Here is a 19,846-nt window from a genome sequence, read left to right on the forward strand (position 1 = left end):
AGAGCGAACTTTACTAGCCACAGGAATGGGGGCGGCATTAAAGGAAGGGGTTGTAAAAAAATTACTTGGGGCCCCAATCAAAAATTTGCTGTGGGGCCAAGTCATTTCTAGCTACGCCACTGAATGCTCCACAAAAGCTATTTTTGTACTGCTCTCCGTAGCCTCTACCTAGTACTGTCAACTGTTTAACATGTTCAGAACTGCTCACAGACCCCCTTTAAATCGGACTAAGGAACTTCTGAAGAAATGTTATTGGAATATTAATCAGTGTTACAGGCACTGGTATTTCCAGCTGAGCACAAGTTATTTTTAAGGTGTAAATGCCCTACAGCATGCAGTAGTCTGCATAGATACTACTTTATACAAACGGCTGAACAGATGAAATATGAAAAAGAAGCAGTAGTGGGTAAAAAAAAAATTAGAACTTTAGTTAGACAGAGGCCAAATGTCCTTACCTATGCTGATCTGGCTGATTAAAGTTTTATTATTATTACTGAGCTGGAGTTGCTGTTCCAATGCTTTCCAGGTACCCAGCTGGTCTCTCCCTTCTGATCCCTCTCCACAAGCAGGAAATGACCTCTCAGTCAATCACTGACTGAGGAGGGTCTTCACTATGGGACCCTGGAAGTGTTGCCGGGGGATCGCTAAGGACACCTGCTGTACACCCCCTTTGGCCCTTTTATGACCAGGCCTAAAAAAGGACTTAAAGGGGCTTTCCACCTTTGTTGTGCTTTTTATCAGGCCTCTCTGCTTGGCCAGACCCTCGGTGGTGAGCATACTTACCCGATACCCGTCACTGGGTTCTGGCTCGATCACTCCCCCTTGCGCGCCACTGCTCAGGGGTCTACCTGCATCAACATCCTGTTTGACGCCTGGAGGGATACACGGGGAGGGGGGGAAAAAGCACAACAAAGGTGGACAACCCCTTTAATGACCAGACACTTTTTTGTTGTGAGTTAGCACACATGGTGGTTTAAAAGGGTTTCCCAGGATTTCACTACTGAAGACCTATCCTCTGGATAGGTCATCAGTATCTAATCGGTGGGGGTCTGACAGCAGGACCCTCGTACATTGTATAGCGGCTGTGCTTGATATTGCAACTCAGCCCCATTCACTTGAATGAGGCTGAGCTGCTCCTAGGCCATGTGACTGATGAATGTGTTGTCACTCGGCCTAGGAAAAGCAGAGAGATGGCCACGGCGCTGCTGCCTTCAAGAACAGCTGATCAGTGGGAGTCCTGGGTGTCGGACCCTCACTGATCAGATACTGATGACCTATCCCGAGGATAGGTCATCAGCATAAAAATCTCAAAAAACTTTTTTTAACTACCCAAATTTGTTTATTTGTAGGGCTTTTTATTAATGTTTTTAAGAGATTTTTTCCCTTTTTAGGTTCATTTGAGGTAAACTGCAAAACTGTGTTCCCTATTTTGTGTTGGTCCATTTCCACTGTAACTGGGCAGCCAGAGGAGGGGGCATTGCACACAGGCAGAGTTGATCAGGGTCTGACTAGCTGCTCCCTCTAGTCACTGCATAGCCCTCATTGAGCATTATGCACAGAAGAGAGGAGAAGGCAGATTCGGCAATTAAAGGGTTTCTGTCACCAGATTTAACCCTATTAAGCTAGCTGACATTAGCAATGTGCTAATGTCAGCTAAACCTAACTAGCATATTCCTACTTTTCTCTATGCCCCCGTTACGCCAGAAATCTAACATTTATAATATGCTAATTAGCCTCTAGGAGCGGGGGTGCTCCTAGAGGCTCCGTTCTCCCACCTTTGTCACCTTCCTCCAGGTCCTGATTGACAGGGCCCGGCAGCACTTGCATCTGTCTGCCAGCCCTGGGATCTGGTGAATTCTGGTGAGGGAAAGACGCTCCCTGGCTGCCAGCTTCCTTACCGCGCCTATGCCAAATACTGAACGGCGCGAGATTTCACCAGAGAACAGGGCTGGCAGACTGATGCGAGCGCTGCCTGGCCCTGTCAATCAGGACTTGGAGGGAGGCGACAAAGGTGGGAGAACGGAGCCTCTAGGAGCAGGAACAACGACCCCCCCTGCTCCTAGAGGCTAATTAGCATATTATAAAAGTTCGATTCTGGCGTAAGGGGGCATAGAGAAAAGTAGGAATAGGCTAGTTAGGTTTAGCTGATATTAGCACATCGATAATGTCAGCTAGCTTAATAGGGTTAAATCTGGTGACAGAAACCCTTTAAACTCTAGCAGGATGTCACGGGCGTTCCCGTGACAGGTGCCAGAAGATCAGTGAGACTGGCAACACATGGTTTGATCTGACAAGTTTCTTGTGGATCAATTTATGTCTGTATTGTTTCTGGTAATGGCCACACCCCTTGCTTCAGGTGTTGTTTATGTGGTCATTTTACCTTCCCTATTTATTGTGGCTTCTCCCACCATGCTGTGCGGTTTATAGCTTCTGTCTTGTTGTGGAGCGCTGTGTTTGGATCTCAGCGGAGTTCCTGTGCTTCCATAGCCATTTGAAGTTAAGTGTCTTCCTTCCCTGTTGTTTATTTTGTTGGTTTACTTGTGTTCCTCTTTTCCCTGTCTTTTGTGTTTAGGCCTGAGGGAGACTCCTATTTGTCCTACCGTTTGGAGGAACAGGTTGTCTCTTGTCCTGACATTAGTACCAGGGTCCTACAGGGTGAGTTAGGACTTTAGGTTACGGTGTATGAACTCACCTACTTTCGGGGTCAGTTCATACTTGTAGTCGGTCAGGGCTTTGATTAGGGTTTCTCTAGGAGGTGACCTGTTCCTTTCCCTAGTTTCGAGGCCTTTTCCCCTCACCCCTTTCCCTCCTATGTTCAGTGTAGGTTTCCCTCCCACACTGAAGCGTGACACATGAGCTTTAAAGCAGTTGTGTCATAAGTTACTTTTTACTGTAAAGTGTATGTTTATTACTCTCCCATTCATCCTTGGATTTTTTTTTCAATTTACCTCATTTGTAGTTTTCTCTTCTCCCCCATGCTTGAATCCTACATGTGTCTGCTTTACCATTATGCTTTAGAGCAGTGATACGTGTCCTGACATCAGGACAAGTGACACTAACCACACCCCTTTTTCTTACCAATGACGAGGTAACATTTCTGCTTTGAACTGAAGGTAGATTCATGCTTTTTTATGTTTACTTCACTTTATTATTTTCATAAGGTGTCGATTTCAAACAAAAAGTACATAAGCAATAAATGACACTATTATAGAATAGTAGAAAGGATCACGCAGGATCCATATTGTCAAAAACAGTCAGTAATAACAAATGGTATCTATACTTACATAGTATTAGAAAGCAAGAATAACATACACAGATACTTTGCCATATTCTTATCATATAGCAGATTGTTGATCTTGTTTCTCACCCTCATAGACCCTACACAAATCAAGGGAGATACTATACTAGTACCAGTTAGGGATAAACTACCTCCCAGTACCAGCCCATGCTAAAAGAAAAGAAAGAAAAGAAAAGGAAAGAAACAAGAAAACAAGGGGGGGGAGAGGAAAGGGGACCATACATGTTTGTGTGTCCAAAAAGGAAAATAGAGTCTATATGCGTTGTGTAAACTATCAAGCGGTTAACATCAAGGACTACAATGCTAGATACAGGCAATAGAACTATTATACCCCATGTCACTACCTCCCCTCTATGTTGCTAAATTCCCCTATTAGCCTTGAGAAATCAGGAGAATGGACAAAATCCATCAAAGAGTTCCACTTACAATAAAAAATACTCTCAGTACCCTGTGAAATCGCCGTAAGTTCTTCCATTCGTAAAAGACATCTGATCTCGGACGCCCATGCACAGAGAGAGGGAGCCTCCGTCTTTTTCCATTGGCACGGAATAACCATACGCGCTGCTATCAGAAAAAACCTTATCGGATTCTTCTTGATACTAGCTATAGAGCCAGGGATAAGCGATAGCAGAGCAATCTTAGGGGAATTGGGAACCGTTTTACCTGTGAATTTGTTGCAGATGAGAAATACCTGGTCCCAGAATTTCTTTATTATTGGGCACTCCCACCATATATGCAGCATTGAACCCACCGCTGAGTTGCATCTCCAGAATAAGTTAGAGACACTTGGAAACATCTTACTTAGAGTCAAGGGACAGTAATACCATCTAGATAAAATCTTGAAATTTTTCTCCTTTGCATGCGCAGCTAGAGACAATCCATGAGAGAGTGTACACACCTTCAGAACATCCCCCTTTGATAAGGATAGCTGTAGATCAGATTCCCACCGTCCAAAAAATGGGGCTAAATCAGGATTACTACTATCCATTAGTATCCCATATAACTGTGAGATTAGCTTGTAATGATCACCAGGTTTCACATAGATATTATCAAAGGGCGTCATGTCAGGACATGACCTATGATCAAATAAACTGTGTATGAAAGACTTTATCTGAGCATATGCAAGCCATGTGGAGCCATTCTGCCTATCACCTAATACTAGGGACCCATAATCCCGCAAGCGTTGTTGCGTCATAGCGTCACGAATCCTCGGGTATTGGGATTTATGCCAAATTAGGAAATTGGATGTCTTTTCCCCTGCTATGAAGTCAGGGTTACTCATAATTGGGGTCATGGGACCTTTTTTATGGGAAATCTGAAATTTTGAGGTCCAATGATCCCAGCAGGCCAGGGAATGTCTCACCAGAAAAGGCCAATTCTCATGAGCTGGGCGGTTGGTAAGCCATGGCGCCACTGACAAATCTAGTGGGGAGAGCTCCCTCTCCATCTTAATCTAGAGTTTCGTGGAGTCTCTACCTGACCAGTTTATGATCCTCATCACTAATGCTGCTGCATGATATACCTTAAGGTCCGGCAGGCCTAACCCTCCCTTATCCCTATGTTTAGTTAACACCTTAGAACTTATCCTAGATCTGCCTGCATTCCAAATAAACCGTCTGATAGCTTTCTGAATAACCGCAAAATATCCTCCCGGTATGTTTATCGGGATGGTTTGAAAGAGATACAAAAATCTCGGAAGAACATCCATCTTAACAACCCCAAGTCTGCCAAACCATGAGATGTGTTTCAGAGAGAATCTCCGCATATCCTCCAGCACCTTCTTCTGTAAGGGTAGGTAATTAAGAGGATAGAGTAGATGGAGCTGATTCGGGATCTGTAAGCCCAAGTATGTTATACTAACATCCTGCCATGAAAAGGGAAAGTTGCTTTGAGTTTGGGATGCTACCTCCATCGGAAGAGAGATATTAAGCATTTCGCTTTTGGTAGGATTCACTTTGAAGTTGCTCAGGAGGCCGAACCTATGAAATTCACGTAGGATAGATGGGACAGTGATATGAGGATTTGAAACATACATAAGCAGGTCGTCGGCATATAATGCCAGCTTATGGTGAGTGCTCCCCAACTGTATGCCCGTAACATCTGGGTTAGCTCGCAACGCATTAGCCAGGTGTTCCATAGTGATCACATACAGCAAGGGAGAGAGCGGACATCCTTGTCGAGTCCCGTTTTTTATACAGAAAGAGGAGGCTAACATACCATTGGTTCTCACTCTGGCAGTGGGGATCGTGTATAAGGCACCAATTTTCCCTATTACCGTTGGGCCCAAACCAATCTGCTTCAACGATGCGAACATAAAATCCCAACTGACTCTGTCGAACGCCTTTTTAGCGTCGACTGAAAATAGACAGAGGGGAACCTTCCCGTTTTTAGCCCCAGAAATAAGGTTAATCGTGCGGATAGTATTAGACAGAGGGGAACCTTCCCGTTTTTAGCCCCAGAAATAAGGTTAATCGTGCGGATAGTATTATCTCTGGCTTCCCTACCGGGAACAAACCCTACTTGGTCGCCGTGAATAACACCAGGGAGAATTCTATTAAGACGATTCGCCAAGAGTTTAGAGTACATTTTAATGTCGCAGTTGATCAGAGATATGGGCCGGTAATTAGTACAAATCTTTGGATCTTTATTAGGCTTCGGAATTACTACTATATGAGCCTCCAGGGCCTGTCTAGGGAAGGGACAGGAAGGAGATATGCTATTGAAAACTCTTAAAAGAAAAGGCAATAGTAGCTCCCTAAAGTCCTTAAAAAAGGGTACAGTAAAACCGTCTGGACCCGGACTCTTGCCCCCCTTTAATGACTTCAAGACATCTCCCATCTCCTGTTCTGAGAAATCCTCCTCAATTTCTGCTCCCTTTTCTATGGGTATCGTGGGGAGAGCCGTCTCCTCTATATATGTATTTATACGTTCAGCACACGCCTCTGCAGGCATGTCCCCATATTGTCCTCGGACATTGTATAGGCCCTCATAGTACTCCTTGAATGTTTCAGCTATTTGTCTGGGATGATGCACCAGAGTACCCTTAGTATCTAATATGTTTGGAATAAAGCTAGCTTGTTGTCTAGGATGTATATAGCGTGCTAACGCTTTCCCAGGTTTCTTGGCGTGTGCAAATAAATAGCTACGAAACTGCTCAATGTTCCTAAAAACAGAGGCAGATAACAACACTTTAAGTTGATCTCTGGTCGACGTCAGCTCAGAAAGAACGTGTGGATCCAATGATTGCTTATGTGATTGCTCTAAGTCAGCTATTTGTCTTAAAAGTTGTCAAATCTTCACCCCCTTTTCTCTTTTAAGTCTAGCGCCATGGCTCACCAAAACGCCCCGCAACACACACTTCAATGCTTCCCACTGTAGGGGGAGGGCCGTATCATCTAGTGAGTGGTTTTCAATAAATTGTCTAATCGTTAACTCCAGATCAGCTTTACATACACTATCCCTCAAAAGAGACTCATTTAGCCTCCATGTCCATTCTTTAACTACTAGGTCTGGTAATTCTAGAGACATGAATATTGGTGCATGATCTGACCAAAGAGTAGTACCTATGTGTGAGTTAGGAGAAAAGGAGAGCGCATGATGGGATATCAGGAACCTATCTATTCTGCTGTAGGACTGGTGCGCCGGGGAAAAGTAAGTGAAATCCTTATCTTTAGGATGAAGTATCCTCCAAACATCAACTAGCTGTCTAGCATGTAGCAGGTGTTTGGTTCTGGTGATAGTAGACCAGGGAACCGAAGTCCTGCCAGAAGAGGAGTCCAAAGCGGGCTCCATGATCATATTAAAGTCACCCCCCAGCAGCACCAGTCCCTCAGCAAAAGCATCTAACTTAGTGAGAATACCTGATAGAGCTCTACTCTGTCTGGTGTTTGGCAGGTATAGATTCCCAATGGTGTACACTCTCCCATGGACTTGAATCTTCAGGAACAGGAACCGGCCCAGTGGATCCAATTGTGACTCTAGAAAGGTATAAGACAATGATTTATGAAGAGCAATTGAAACACCTTTAGACTTAGAGACCGGGTTAGTGCTGTGGGCCCAGTAAGTATAGTGTTTTGACATAATCTTTGGGATTTGCTCGCTTTTGAAATGCGTTTCTTGCAACAACAGGATTTGCACCCTCTCTCTGTGCATGCCATACAAAACCCCCGAGCGCTTTTCTGGGATGTTGAAACCTCTAACATTTAAAGAGACCAATTTCACTCTAGGCGGTCCCACCATGATGATAGACACAGAGTATACCTTGTAGGCTGTATATATGATGGAGGGGGAAGAGAGTAGTTGGGGGTTCACACAGACCACCCCAAGAATATTTTGCGTCCTGAGGGGGTCTGACAAACGCCAACTATCCCGACCGGGAGATAAAGGAAAGAGAAAAAGAAAGAAAAAGGAAAAGGGACAAACAGGGGTGAGTTACAAAATCGGGTAACTATCCCAAGTAGAGGGACCGTCTCGATCTATACCAGATAGAACGAGAGTTACAGTAGGGGACGGACTTCCAATGACGGACCAAGGAAGCCGCCACAGGGCTGAGGAGCCCAGAGCCACAACTAAAAAGTGAACATGGAAGCAAACACATACAGCTCATAATATCTAGTAAACATTTCTATATCATTGAGCTCTCTATGAACCAATTCTGTAAGCTTAAGCAAACTATAAAAAAGTTAACCCTAAGCATGAGAATAATATAATCAGAGGGAAAGAAGTAAAAAATATTAATGTTGGACATATGCATTTTCAGTCCCCCCTAATAAACACTTGTTTCAGAGGCTGTCCATGAGATATCAAAAGAGCTAAATACTTATACGTCTCAGTCTCAGGTTTGCGATCCCGCTGGATGCTGAGGATGTGTCTTCTCTGAAACCGCTCTTCTGTGATGCCCACTTGAGGACCGAGATGGTAAAGTCGGAATGACCTGCCAGTCAGGTAGATGTATCGGTGGTAAATTAAGTGCAGACAGGAACATATCTAGATCATCAGGATCCCGCAGCTCTACACGGTGACCATTTTTGCGGACCACTAACTTAAATGGGAACCCCCAAGAGTAAGGAATATCCTTAGACCTCAAGAGGTCTAGTAACGGCTTTAGTGCCCTCCTCTGGGCCAAGGTGTTCCTGGATAAATCTTGAAGAATCGTAAGCGTGGCTCCATCAAAATCAATTGTAGAAAGGTTACGCGCCTTCTTCATTATAGCCTCTTTCACTGCATAGAAGTGTAGGCGGCAGATCACGTCTCTAGGCCTAGAGGGGTCTGAACTGACGGGGGCCAAAGCTCTGTGTGCCCTGTCCATTTCCAACCGGTCAGTGATAGGCTCTACCAAGATGTTGCTGAACAGGCCTTGTAATGTGGGTATCAAGTCCTCCGTCTTAGTAGCCTCAGGGAGACCCCTTACTCTGATGTTGTTCCGTCTGTTACGGTTCTCAATATCATCGTGAAGACGGTATAGATGACCAATATGACGATCTCTAACTTCACCTTGAATCATAAGCTCATCCACCTGAGCAGCTGTATGATCGTGCATGGACGCCACTTCCTCTAGTTTCTCTTCAACAGCTCGCACATTAGATTTGATCATAGATAACTCCTGCTTGTATGAGTTCTCTAATCGCTCCACATATTTCTCCATTTCTTGCTTAGTAGGTAGGAGTTTAATATACTCCTTTATGTCCCAGCTTTCATTTGGGGTCCCACCCTCAGCCATCTCCACTACACCAGATGACAGTGTTGAAGTGTGGCTATGCCGAGTAGGTGAGGCCTCGTCACAAGATGGCGTCTGCCTCGTGGTGCCGTCACACAGTTGAACTTGCTTGGTCTGAATCGGGCCGGGAGAGCGGTTGGCCACGGAACGGCCCTGGGCCCGGTTTTGAGACCCCTGCAGGCTCAGCGGTACCTCTGTATCCAGGTCGTTGCTCCGGTGCACCGGCGTGGAGGGAGCTGCGTTCGGGTTGCGGCCTGTTTTGTTTCCCCTCGTCTCCACGGTAAAATACTTCCTCAGCCATCCTTTTTCTTCAGAAGATCTCGATGAGGGATCCCTCGCTAATGACCCTTTGCGTGTGCGCACCATATGAGCTGGTTTAGTAGCATCTGAAGGTAAGTAGCTCCTGGCTTCTCAGACCTGCGGCGGGAGCTCCACACTCGTGCGTCCTCACACCGCCATCGCCAGGCCACGCCCCCCGATTCATGCTTTTTTAAAACATACACGTCAGCCTGTTTGTGTAGGCTGAGGAAAACATTCAGGATTTCAAAAGGATCAATTTATTGATTAGAAGATCATTTTGGACAATTTCTGTGAGGTCATGGCAGCTGTATATTGTTCCAGTTATTAGAAAAAAGGAGCCAAAAATTTCTACAACCTTCTCCAGAACATCCAGTACACACTAGGAAAAAAAATGTGACTGATCAGTAAATTTGAAATATCAGTACCACGGAGAGCAATTATATGTGTAGTAAAATATTTTGTTGGACCGCCTTTAGTTTTGATTACAGCACACATTCGCTGTGGCATTGTTTCGATAAGCTTCTGCAATGTCACAAGATTTATTTCCATCCAGTGTTGCATTAATTTTTCACCAAGATCTTCCATTGATGATGGTAGAGTCTGACTGCTGTGCAAAGCCTTCTCCAGCACATTGCAAAGATTCTCAATGGGGTTAAGGTCTGGACTCTGTGGTGACCAATCCATGTGTGAAAATGATGTCCCATGCTCCCTGAACCACTCTTTCACAATTTGAGACCGATGAATCCTGGCATTGTCATCTTGGAATATGCCAGTGCCATCAGGGAAGAAAAAATCCATTGATGGAATAACCTGGTCATTCAGTATGTTCAGGTAGTCAGCTGACCTCATTCTTGGAGCACATACTGTTGCTGAACCTAGACCTGACCAACTGCAGCAACCCCAGATCATAGCACTGCCCCCACAGGCTTGTACAGTAGGCACTAGGCATGATGGGTGCATCACTTCATCTGCCTCTCTTCTTACCCTGATGTGCCCATCACTCTGGAACAGGGTAAATCTGGACTCATCAGACCACATGACCTTCTTCCATTGCTCCAGAGTCCAATCTTTATGCTTCCTAGCAAATTGAAGCCTTTTTTTCTGGTTTGTCTCACTAATTAGTGGTTTTCTTACGGCTACACTGCTGTTTAGTCCCAATCCCTTGAGTTTCCTTTGCATTGTGCGTGTGGAAATGCTCTTACTTTCACTATTAAACATAGCCCTGAGTTCTACTGTTGTTTTTCTTCGATTTGATTTCACCAAACGTTTAAGTGATCGCCGATCATTCAGGATTTTGTTTCCCACCACATTTCTTCCTCGAATACGATGGGTCCCCACTATCCTTCCAGTTTTTAATAATGCGTTGGACAGTTCTTAACCCAATTTTAGTAGTTTCTGCTATCTCCTTAAATGTTTTCTCTGCCTGATGCATGCCAATGATTTAACCCTTCTCAAACAGACTAACATCTTTTCCACGACAACGAGATGTGTCTTTCGACATGGTTGTTTAAGAAATGAGAAGCAACTCATTTTACCAGTTGGGGTTAAATAACTTGTTGCCATCTGAAAATCACCTGTGCAGTAATTATCCAATAGGAGGCTCATAACTATTTGCTTAGTTAAATCCAGGTGCCAACTTTTTTTTGGACAGGCAGTGTACTTTATTATGGAAATATGTCAATTTTATTAGAAAACTTATTACAGCTTGCCTCTAACTGGGGGTTGTTAAGGAAAATCTGTCTTCAGCGTTCTGATCAGTGAAGACACCGGATAACTGTATGAAGCAGGGACTTCTCAGCTTGCCTCTGGTCTCCCTGTCCCAGCCTCTGTCATTGTATCCCAGCCCTGCCACTGTAAATGTGTAACAGAGCTTACTAAAAGTGAAACTACATGCTTCCCTGCAGTTTATCTGCTGACATCACTCCTCGCTATTTTCACAGTCCTGCAAAAAAATAAGCCCTCCTAAGGCTATGTGAACAGAAAATTTAAAAAGTTATGGTACTTGGAATACAGAAAGGAAAAAACAAAAAGCGCAAAAATGAAAATTGGCCTGGTTCTTAAAGGGGTTGTACCAGAGATGAGACTAAGCCTTGACAACCAGGTGGCCTGGAAACAGTGGAGCGGGCCAGTGCTCGGCTATTTCAGTGGGACTGAGTGCGATACTAAGCAAAGCCGCTATAGAATGTACCGCAGTGTGTTTGGTAAACTGTGAGAAGGCCGCGTCCATCACAGGAGCGCTGGTGCTTTCTCAAACAGTTGATCGGCAGGGCTCCCAGGTATGGAAAACCCACCAATCAGATACTGATGACCTATTCAGAGGACAGGGAGGTTAATGGCCAACTGAAGCCACAGACATGGCATTCTGTGGATGACTGCAAGGTTTGAATAGTTTTGTGCCCAAGCACACACAACTACACTAAGCACGCTGCTGTCCATTTTTGTGTATCTAGGCAATTGTCCTACCCGAGAGGGTGCAGGCTCATCTTCTTTTGTACCCATTTTCCACAGTTTTGATGAATCTCCCTGAATGTGCGTTTTACCATTTTGATATCATTTCAAGAATACCAAGGCACACCAATATTCCTTACCTGTAGAAATCGAAACAAGTAAAAGACAACATCTGCCCACGTTAATGTACCTGCTAGTGTCTGATGCAATTACTGCCCTACACAACTACTGCAATCTAATAACCGTCACTGTTTACGTAAAATGTGTTCAGATTTCAGGACAACTCAAGTGCAATGTAGGAAACTGTTCACTATAGCTGTGATGTGTGGACAAGTGTGTTAAGTCATGACCATGTTTGGTGCCTATGAGAATATTCCTCCTTCTTTGTATCTGTCTCCCTTGTGTGTGCGTCACCATGTGTCACTGGTGCATTGTTTGTAAGGACGTACACACAAAACAATGCATTACACATGTCCACACTGCCAGCCATGGAGAGCGGTCACTGACTAATTATGTTATCAGAGAGCGGCACCTCTGTTCCCTCCTTCCTCTCTAGTCTTCCCTTCAGCCTTCTTTTCCCTCCACCCTCGCTACATACTGCAGAGGCTGCTCAGAATGCAGAAAACTGCATGTATGGAGGCAGTAAACCTCTACAATCCATGGAGGCAAAACGTATGTTTCAGCACTCAGCTGGTAGCGTTTTTTACGAGGATGCTGGAGTGCAGGTTATGTGCGGCTAGCAATTTACCAGTGGAAGGACACAAGATAGGAGCTGGTGAGGTTGAATACAATAGGAAAACATATTGCAGAAGATGCAGTAAGGTATGGGCAAATAAGATGGAGGGCAGAGCCAACGACTGGAATGGGAAAGCGTGGGCGTTCTGAGAAGGGGGAAGGTGGAAAGGAGAGTGAGATGAGAGAAGGTGAGTCGTAAGAAGGAGGGCTTGGAAGCGGAATACAAAGTGGGAACGTATGAAGAGAACAAAGAAGGGAGAGATAAAGAATGCCGTTATCATCTGCCGGTTCATTATCTCCCCTTCCTCCCATTGATATATCACACAGAATCATCTGCCCCTTCCTAGTGGCGTCTACTGTCCCTAGTTATAGGCACACGATACATGGAGGGGCATAAGGACTTGCGCGTAGACGAGTCATGTTGCTTGCTGGCGGGGACATGGTTAATATTTGCAGGAGCACTTGGTGCCCATTAAGATTTTAGACATTATTATGAAATAAATGGAGATGGCTGAACAGCCCCTTGCTGGCATTGAGAGTAGTCGATTTCTGCCTGGATCTAGAGGTTACTGTAGGGAAGGAGGAGTGGAGCGCATTTGTAATGGGCTGTATGTAAGGTGTTTAGTGTGTGTGTGATCACAGACTGCAAGAGGAGGGTGACGGTGTGACTCCCTGTGTGGGTGGACTGGGGGCGTGTCAGTGGAGGTGGCAGTGCTAATGTGTAAAGATGGCACTGGCAGCAGAGCACACAGGCGGTGGCATACACTGGGGCAGTGGGGTCATGGGGCTGAGGCTGCAGACAGCGGCAGTGACATCACAACGTAATGGCCGGGGGCTAAGCAGAATCACAAGTGTGAAGCGTGGAGTATGAGGGTTAGCCGTGTAACACTGTTTGGGAAGGGGGGAGGGAGGGTGTTTGGAATGAATCTCTGCCTAGTTTCCATAGCAACTTCTAGTTCGCTCTCACACATCAGCTTGAGATTACCATGGAAACAGAAAAACTTTCCCAGATTTATATTTGTCTGCATAAAATTATAAAAAGTCTGAGAAGTGGGGGAGTTAGCAGAAGAGTTAGGTGATGGCATTAAAGCTCCTCCAGCTTTCTGTTAATAGTTATGATTTCAATAAACTGCACATGGCACAGACACAGCAATATCAATATTAATTTCCTAGAGCAGGTTATCTGACGGTCTCTGGAGGAAGACAGGCCCCCATCTTGTCACTGTATTCGGGATGTAGCACTTACCTACCACCACGTATGACGGTAATGCAGAGAGACGTCGTGTTCTCATGGCAACCACATCACAGATCGTGTTCCAGCTGTCAGTCTTTCTGGATAAATATGGCAGTTCGCTCTACCGCTGTTCATTGCCCTACTTTTTAGAAATGTTTTGCCAAACTACGCAGCTCTATTTCTTGTTTTAAGGCTAAATGGGGGTTCTCCTGGATTTTCTAAACTTTGGAAGGGAGTGGTGCCACCGCTTCACTCCCTGCGGCGGTCACGTGCCCTTCATCGTTCCTGTGTCCACTGCAGCCATTCATTATCTTCATCAGTCATGTGCCATTTATGCACGAGACCACTGAGGCCAATGATTGGTTGCAGCAGTCACAGGACCGATGAACATGATGTTATCAGTACAGGCCCCACGGGGATTGGTGCGGAGGTGCAGAACTGGCAGGACATTTTAAAGGTAAGTAATTTTATTTTACACCATCCCTTACAAATTTATCAAACACTTACAAAACCCCTTTAAAATCACAGCTCCTGCTCTAATGCATCTAAAGCACATTCTGACTTGTGTCACTAGCCTTGACAGACCTTGGGGGAGATTTATCAAGACTAGTGTAAAGGAAAACAGGCTTTGTTGCCCATAGCAACCAATCAGATCACCTCTGGAAAATGAAAGGTGAAATCTGATTAGTTGCTCTGGGCAACAAAGCCAGTTTTCCTTTACACCAGTTTGATAAATCTCCCCCCTTGCTCATATACCAGGCTTTTCATTAAGACCCTTGTAGTGCACTTCAGACTCCAATACCAAAGTACTCCTAGGACAGAACAATATAAGGCTGCTTTCACACTCGCGTTTTGTGCGGATCCGTCATGGACGGATCTGTTCAGATAATACCACCGTCTGCATCCGTTCAGAACGGATCCGTTTGTATTATCTTTAACATAGCCAAGACGGATTCGTCTTGAACACCATTGAAAGTCAATGGAGGACGGATCCGGTTTCTATTGTGCCATATTGTGTCAGTGAAAACGGATCCGTCCCCATTGACTTGCATTGTGTGCCAGGACGGATCCATTTGGCTCAGTTTCATCAGATGGACACCAAAACGCTGCAAACAGCATTTTGGTGTCCGCCTCCAAAGTGGAATGGAGACGGAACGGAGGAAAACTGATGCATTTTGAGTGGGTGCTTTTCCATTCAGAATGCATTAGGGCAAAACTGATCCGTTTTCGACCGCTTGTGAGAGCCCATGACGGATCTCACAAACGGAAAGCCAAAACGAGAGTGTTAAAGTAGCCTAAAACAATCCATAATTCACCCTATTACAATAAACCAGATCTGAAAGAGGGGCAGACACATGAATTGCAGGTGCCTCAGAGCCTGCCAGTCACAGTGGCCGCAGAAGAGAGTCACAGTATCCTCAATAGATGATGAACCAATGATTGCGCTTTAAAGGGGATGTCTCTCAAAAAATATTTGACAGTTTTCAAACCAGCACCTGGATCTGAATTCTTTTGTAATTGCATGTAATTAAAAATTTAGCATAGCCATTGAGTTATTCAATAAAATGTATCTGTATAGCGCCAAGTCCGTGCTGATACCATCCCGCACCATGGGCTTCACAGTGGATTCGACTGCGTCTACGCTACGCCTCCCTCCCTCGGGAAAAAATCCATTCTATCTGCAAGGAGTTGCACCGCACCTTGGCGGTTCCCCAGATCTCGCTGCGCCACCTGGCCCGGATTATCGGCCTCCTCGATTCAGGCAGTCTTTCCAGCTCCACTGCATTACCGGGCTTTGCAACGCTTGAAGATTGCCCACCTACACGCGGGGGCTCCATATGCAGATCTCATCTCGCTGGATTCGGATACCAGAGACGAGTTGTTATGGTGGATCCACAATCTCTCAGCCTGGAACGGTAAGGCAATTTTCGGGCCCCAACCAGATTTTACGGTGGAATCGGATGCCAATCTTCGAGGTTGGGGCGCTTACTGCGAAGGTGTGACCACCGGAGGGTGCTGGTCGGAGGACAAGTCCCACCTCCACATCAATGCTCTGGAACTTCTGGCGGGATCCTTCGCGATTCGCAGTTTTGCGAATGGGGTGGCCTAGGCGTGCATCAGGTTGCGCATGGACAATGTCTCGGCGGTGCGGTACGTCAACTCCATGGGGGGCACTCATTCAGCTATGGTGTCTCGGCTAGCGAAGGACTTCTGGTCATTTTCTCTGGCCAGGGACATTGTGGTACTAGCGGAATACCTTCCGGGGCTCCACAACACTCACGCAGACTAGAGCTCTCGGTATCTCAAGGATGGCAGCGATTGGAAGTTGCACGAGCAGGTGTTCGCTGCTTTATCATCTCACTGGGGTCCCTTTTCTATCGACCGCTTCGCTTCCCGCTTGAACACTCAGCTTTCCCGTTTTTACAGCTGGCGCCCGGACCCAGACGCGGCGGCGGTGGACGCCTTCCTACAGGACTGGTCGGGGTCTCTGATGTACGCTTTTCCGCCGTTAGCCATGATTCCGCGGGTCCTGAGTCAAGTTCACCAGCAATTGGCCGAGCTCATTTTGGTGGTCCCCTTTTGGGGCACCCAATCTTGGTTTCCCCAATTGCTAGAGCTGACAGTTGACACACCCTTCCTCCTGCCTTGCTTTCTGGATCTCTTACAAGGACCGTCGGGGCTTCAGCATCCTCTCATACTGGAGGGCTCTCTTCGGCTCCTAGCATGCAGAATTCCGGGAAATCCGGGGAATTTCGGAGACTACTCAACGTCTTTTGGAGGACGCATGGGCTCCCAGCACAAGAAGATCTTATAGAGCAGCCTGGAGATCTTGGTCTAACTGGTGCCTGGTTCGGGACTTAGATCCCTTTTCAGCTCTTGTAGCGGAGATTTCTGCAGTTCCTTACTTCCTTGTTCGAAGAGGGCAAGGCTTACTGCACAATTAACTTGTTCAGGTCTGCTATCTCCTCCGCTCACCAAGGTTTCAACGGGCGTCTGGCGGGCCGGCACCCCTTGGTGCGTCGTCTACTCCGTGGTTCGCACCTGGCTAGGCCCCCGAGGCCTCGGTTCTCCACGACCTGGGATGTGTCTTGCATTTTGTCTTTTTTTCTACCTGGCCGTCCAACCCGGATCTCTCCTTGCGCCAGTTGTCGGCCAAGTTAGTTACACTCCTGTGTCTCATCTCTTGTAAGAGAGTATCTGATGTCCGGACTCTGGACTATGATGCCCATTCTTTCACTCCAGAGGGCATTACCTTCAACATTACTCGCCGCACCAAGACGCACATCCGCGCAGTACATTATCCCGTTTTCCCTTCGGCCCCATCGCTCTGTCCGGTACTCTGCCTCAAGGAATATGAGGCTCGTACGTTAGCGCATCGCTCTCCCGTGTCTCCCCAGCTTTTTCTTTCGTTCCGTCGACCTTTCTCCCCTGTCACCAGCACTACGTTGGCTCGATGGGTTAAGTGGGTCATGTCCTTAGCGGGAGTGGACACATCAGTCTTTACGGCTCACTCCACCAGAGGAGCGGCGGCTACTTATATGGCGGTAGCAGGTGCAAAACTGGAAGACGTCATGAGGTTGGCAGATTGGTCCAGAGTTTCCACCTTCAGGGAATTCTACTTTCGACCGCCACAACATCCATTCTCGTCTGTTATGGGTCGGCTTTGAACTCGCAATAGGAGCCTCCGTGTCTTGAAATAAAATTGCATGATTTTCCTATTCTATGACGTAAAGTCATGATTTTATGAAAGACACGGAGGCGAGTATTGCCCCACCCTTTTGCCCGCCCTGGCAGTCCTTTTGTTTCAATATGTATTTTTATTTTGCCTTGACTAGTTGCATTGATAATGATATTTATCTTCAGGGACGTTTACCCTTTTTTAGGTGCAATTCCGCAATTTCTGTCTTTTCTTGTTTTTCAGGGTAGAATCATCGGGATCATTAGGAGCTTAACAGCGAGGCTACAGTGCTGAGTTCGCAGTGTTTCCAGTTCCGGAGAGTTCAGTGGTTCGTGCCGCATCGGTTGAAGAGGAATGTTCCAAACTTTTCCTGTTATTGAGTTGGTGTCACCTCACTAAGAAAGAGGAAGGCTCAGAAAAAGAAAAGAAAAGACCCCGGGTGTCCCAAAAACGAATGGGGGACAGTGCCTGCCCAATGTAAATGTAGTGGGGCACCCGTAAAGAGATAACTCGGTACAAGCTCCGAGTATAATGACAAAGAAAGAGAAAAGAAGCTCAAGGTACCAAAAAGAATAAAATAGATAAGTAATTGGTAAATAAATGTTTTATTTAAATTGTATCAAAACATGATTAAAAACACATACAAGTGATGCCATGAACAGGGTAGTGGGAGCAGGGAAAGGAGAAAACAGGCGCCACCCTGGATGAACACACAGGTCACAAAGTACATAGTACAGAAATGGTAAGGTCATGGAAAAATACTAGGTACAATGACCAGCCCATGGGCCAAAAATGACAAAAAATTGTAAGATAATATAAGGTAAGGAAAGGTCGATGAGAGAACCAACCATGGCTATAGTACATAGTATGCTGACCAAAGAAGTGATAAAAATATATGTATAAGACCAGCAAAGGAATAAAAGAGCCAGGTGAGAAATCTCAACGTCGGCAGCACAGAGCCGTGGGAGGAAGACTGTGACCTAAAGCTTACCTAAAGTGAACCTTGTGTGGACAGACAATCCAGGATGGCGCCACCCCAACGCGCGTTTCGGTGTGCCTTCGAAGGATGTTGGGTCTATAATACTGGCACAAGATGGGGAGGGGCCTGTTGCCATGGTTTCTTTTCTGTATGTCATGTTTTTCTTTGCTGCTATTGGTGGACAGTAAAGAATGGGTTAAGCGTCCGTGTCTTTCATAAAATCATGACTTTACGTCATAGAATAGGAAAATCATGCAATTACTATGTATAAATATATCATGGGTCAGTACAGAGATCTATCCCATCATCTATTTATCCCCAGGACTGTGACTGTGACAAGGGGACATTGTCTGCGTCTGGAGGAAAGAAGGTTTGTACACAAACATAGAAGAGGATTCTTTACGGTAAGAGCAGTGAGACTATCAAAATTCTCTGCCTGAGGAGGTGGTGATGGTGAATTCACTAAAAGAGTTCAAGAGGGGCCTGGATGTATGTCTGGAGTGTAATAATATTACAGGCTATAGCTACTAGAGATGGGTCGTTGATCCAGGGAGTTATTCTGATTGGAGTCGGGAAGGATTTTTTTTCCCATAAGTGGGGAAAATTGGCTTCTACCTCACAGTTTTTTTTTGCCTTCCTCTGTCACGTAGTGATGTGGGAGGAAACGCCACACCGACAACATGAGGGAAGGGAAAAGGAACTAGGCCTCAAAGCTAGGGAAAGGGAAACGGATACTACCTATGGAAACCCTAATCCTAGCCCTGACTCCTACCCGTATGAACGAACCTTGAGGGTAGGAATGTTCATACACTGGAACCTGAGACCCTGGAAACCCTGAAATGCTATGGAGTAGTGTCTGGGCTTGAGACGGCCTGTTCCTTCCAATATGAAAGAACAAGCGTCTACCTGAGGCCTAGTAAGAAAGACAGTAGGGAAACAACAAAATATAAAAGGGAAGTAACACTTAACTTCTGCAGTAAATGGATGAGCAGGAACTCAGAAGAGGACAACACTCTAGCTCTTCCAATACAAAACTGAAGCTATAAACCGCATAGCATGATAGTTGAAGCCAGATTAAATAGAGGAGTTGTAATGACCACTAAGCTACACCGGAGACAAGAAATGTGGTCATTACCAGCAACAACACTGAAAACAAGTGAAACCAGAGAGGCTGTCAGATCCCATCATGTGCAGCCAGTCTCCTAGATCTTCTGACACCTGTCACGTTAGACAACGGACAAGAATAGGACATGTTCTATTTTTTTCGGGAACGGAATTGAGGACCCAGAAGTGCGGATCCGCAATTCTGGATCCGGGCAGCACATCGTGCGGCCGCATAGAAATGAATGGGTCCGCAATTCCGTATGAATGGGTCTGCAAAACAGAAATGCGGATGTGTGAATGGACCCTAAGGCTAGGGGTACATGACGACAATAAGTCGCGCGACACATAGGGCA

The 19,846-nt window shown here is 45.8% G+C and overlaps 1 long non-coding RNA gene across 1 annotated transcript; it reads left to right on the forward strand.

Annotated features, from left to right (window-relative positions):
- The first annotated feature begins 4,181 nt into the window (after positions 1-4,181).
- LOC120996912 lies at positions 4,182-17,092 on the forward strand. Its single transcript, XR_005777977.1, has 3 exons — positions 4,182-4,316; positions 10,966-10,970; positions 17,082-17,092. It is a non-coding gene; the product is annotated as an uncharacterized LOC120996912 (long non-coding RNA).
- The last annotated feature ends 2,754 nt before the right edge of the window (positions 17,093-19,846 follow it).

Source organism: Bufo bufo, chromosome 4 (genome assembly GCF_905171765.1).
Source record: "Bufo bufo chromosome 4, aBufBuf1.1, whole genome shotgun sequence".
Lineage (NCBI taxonomy): Eukaryota > Metazoa > Chordata > Amphibia > Anura > Bufonidae > Bufo > Bufo bufo.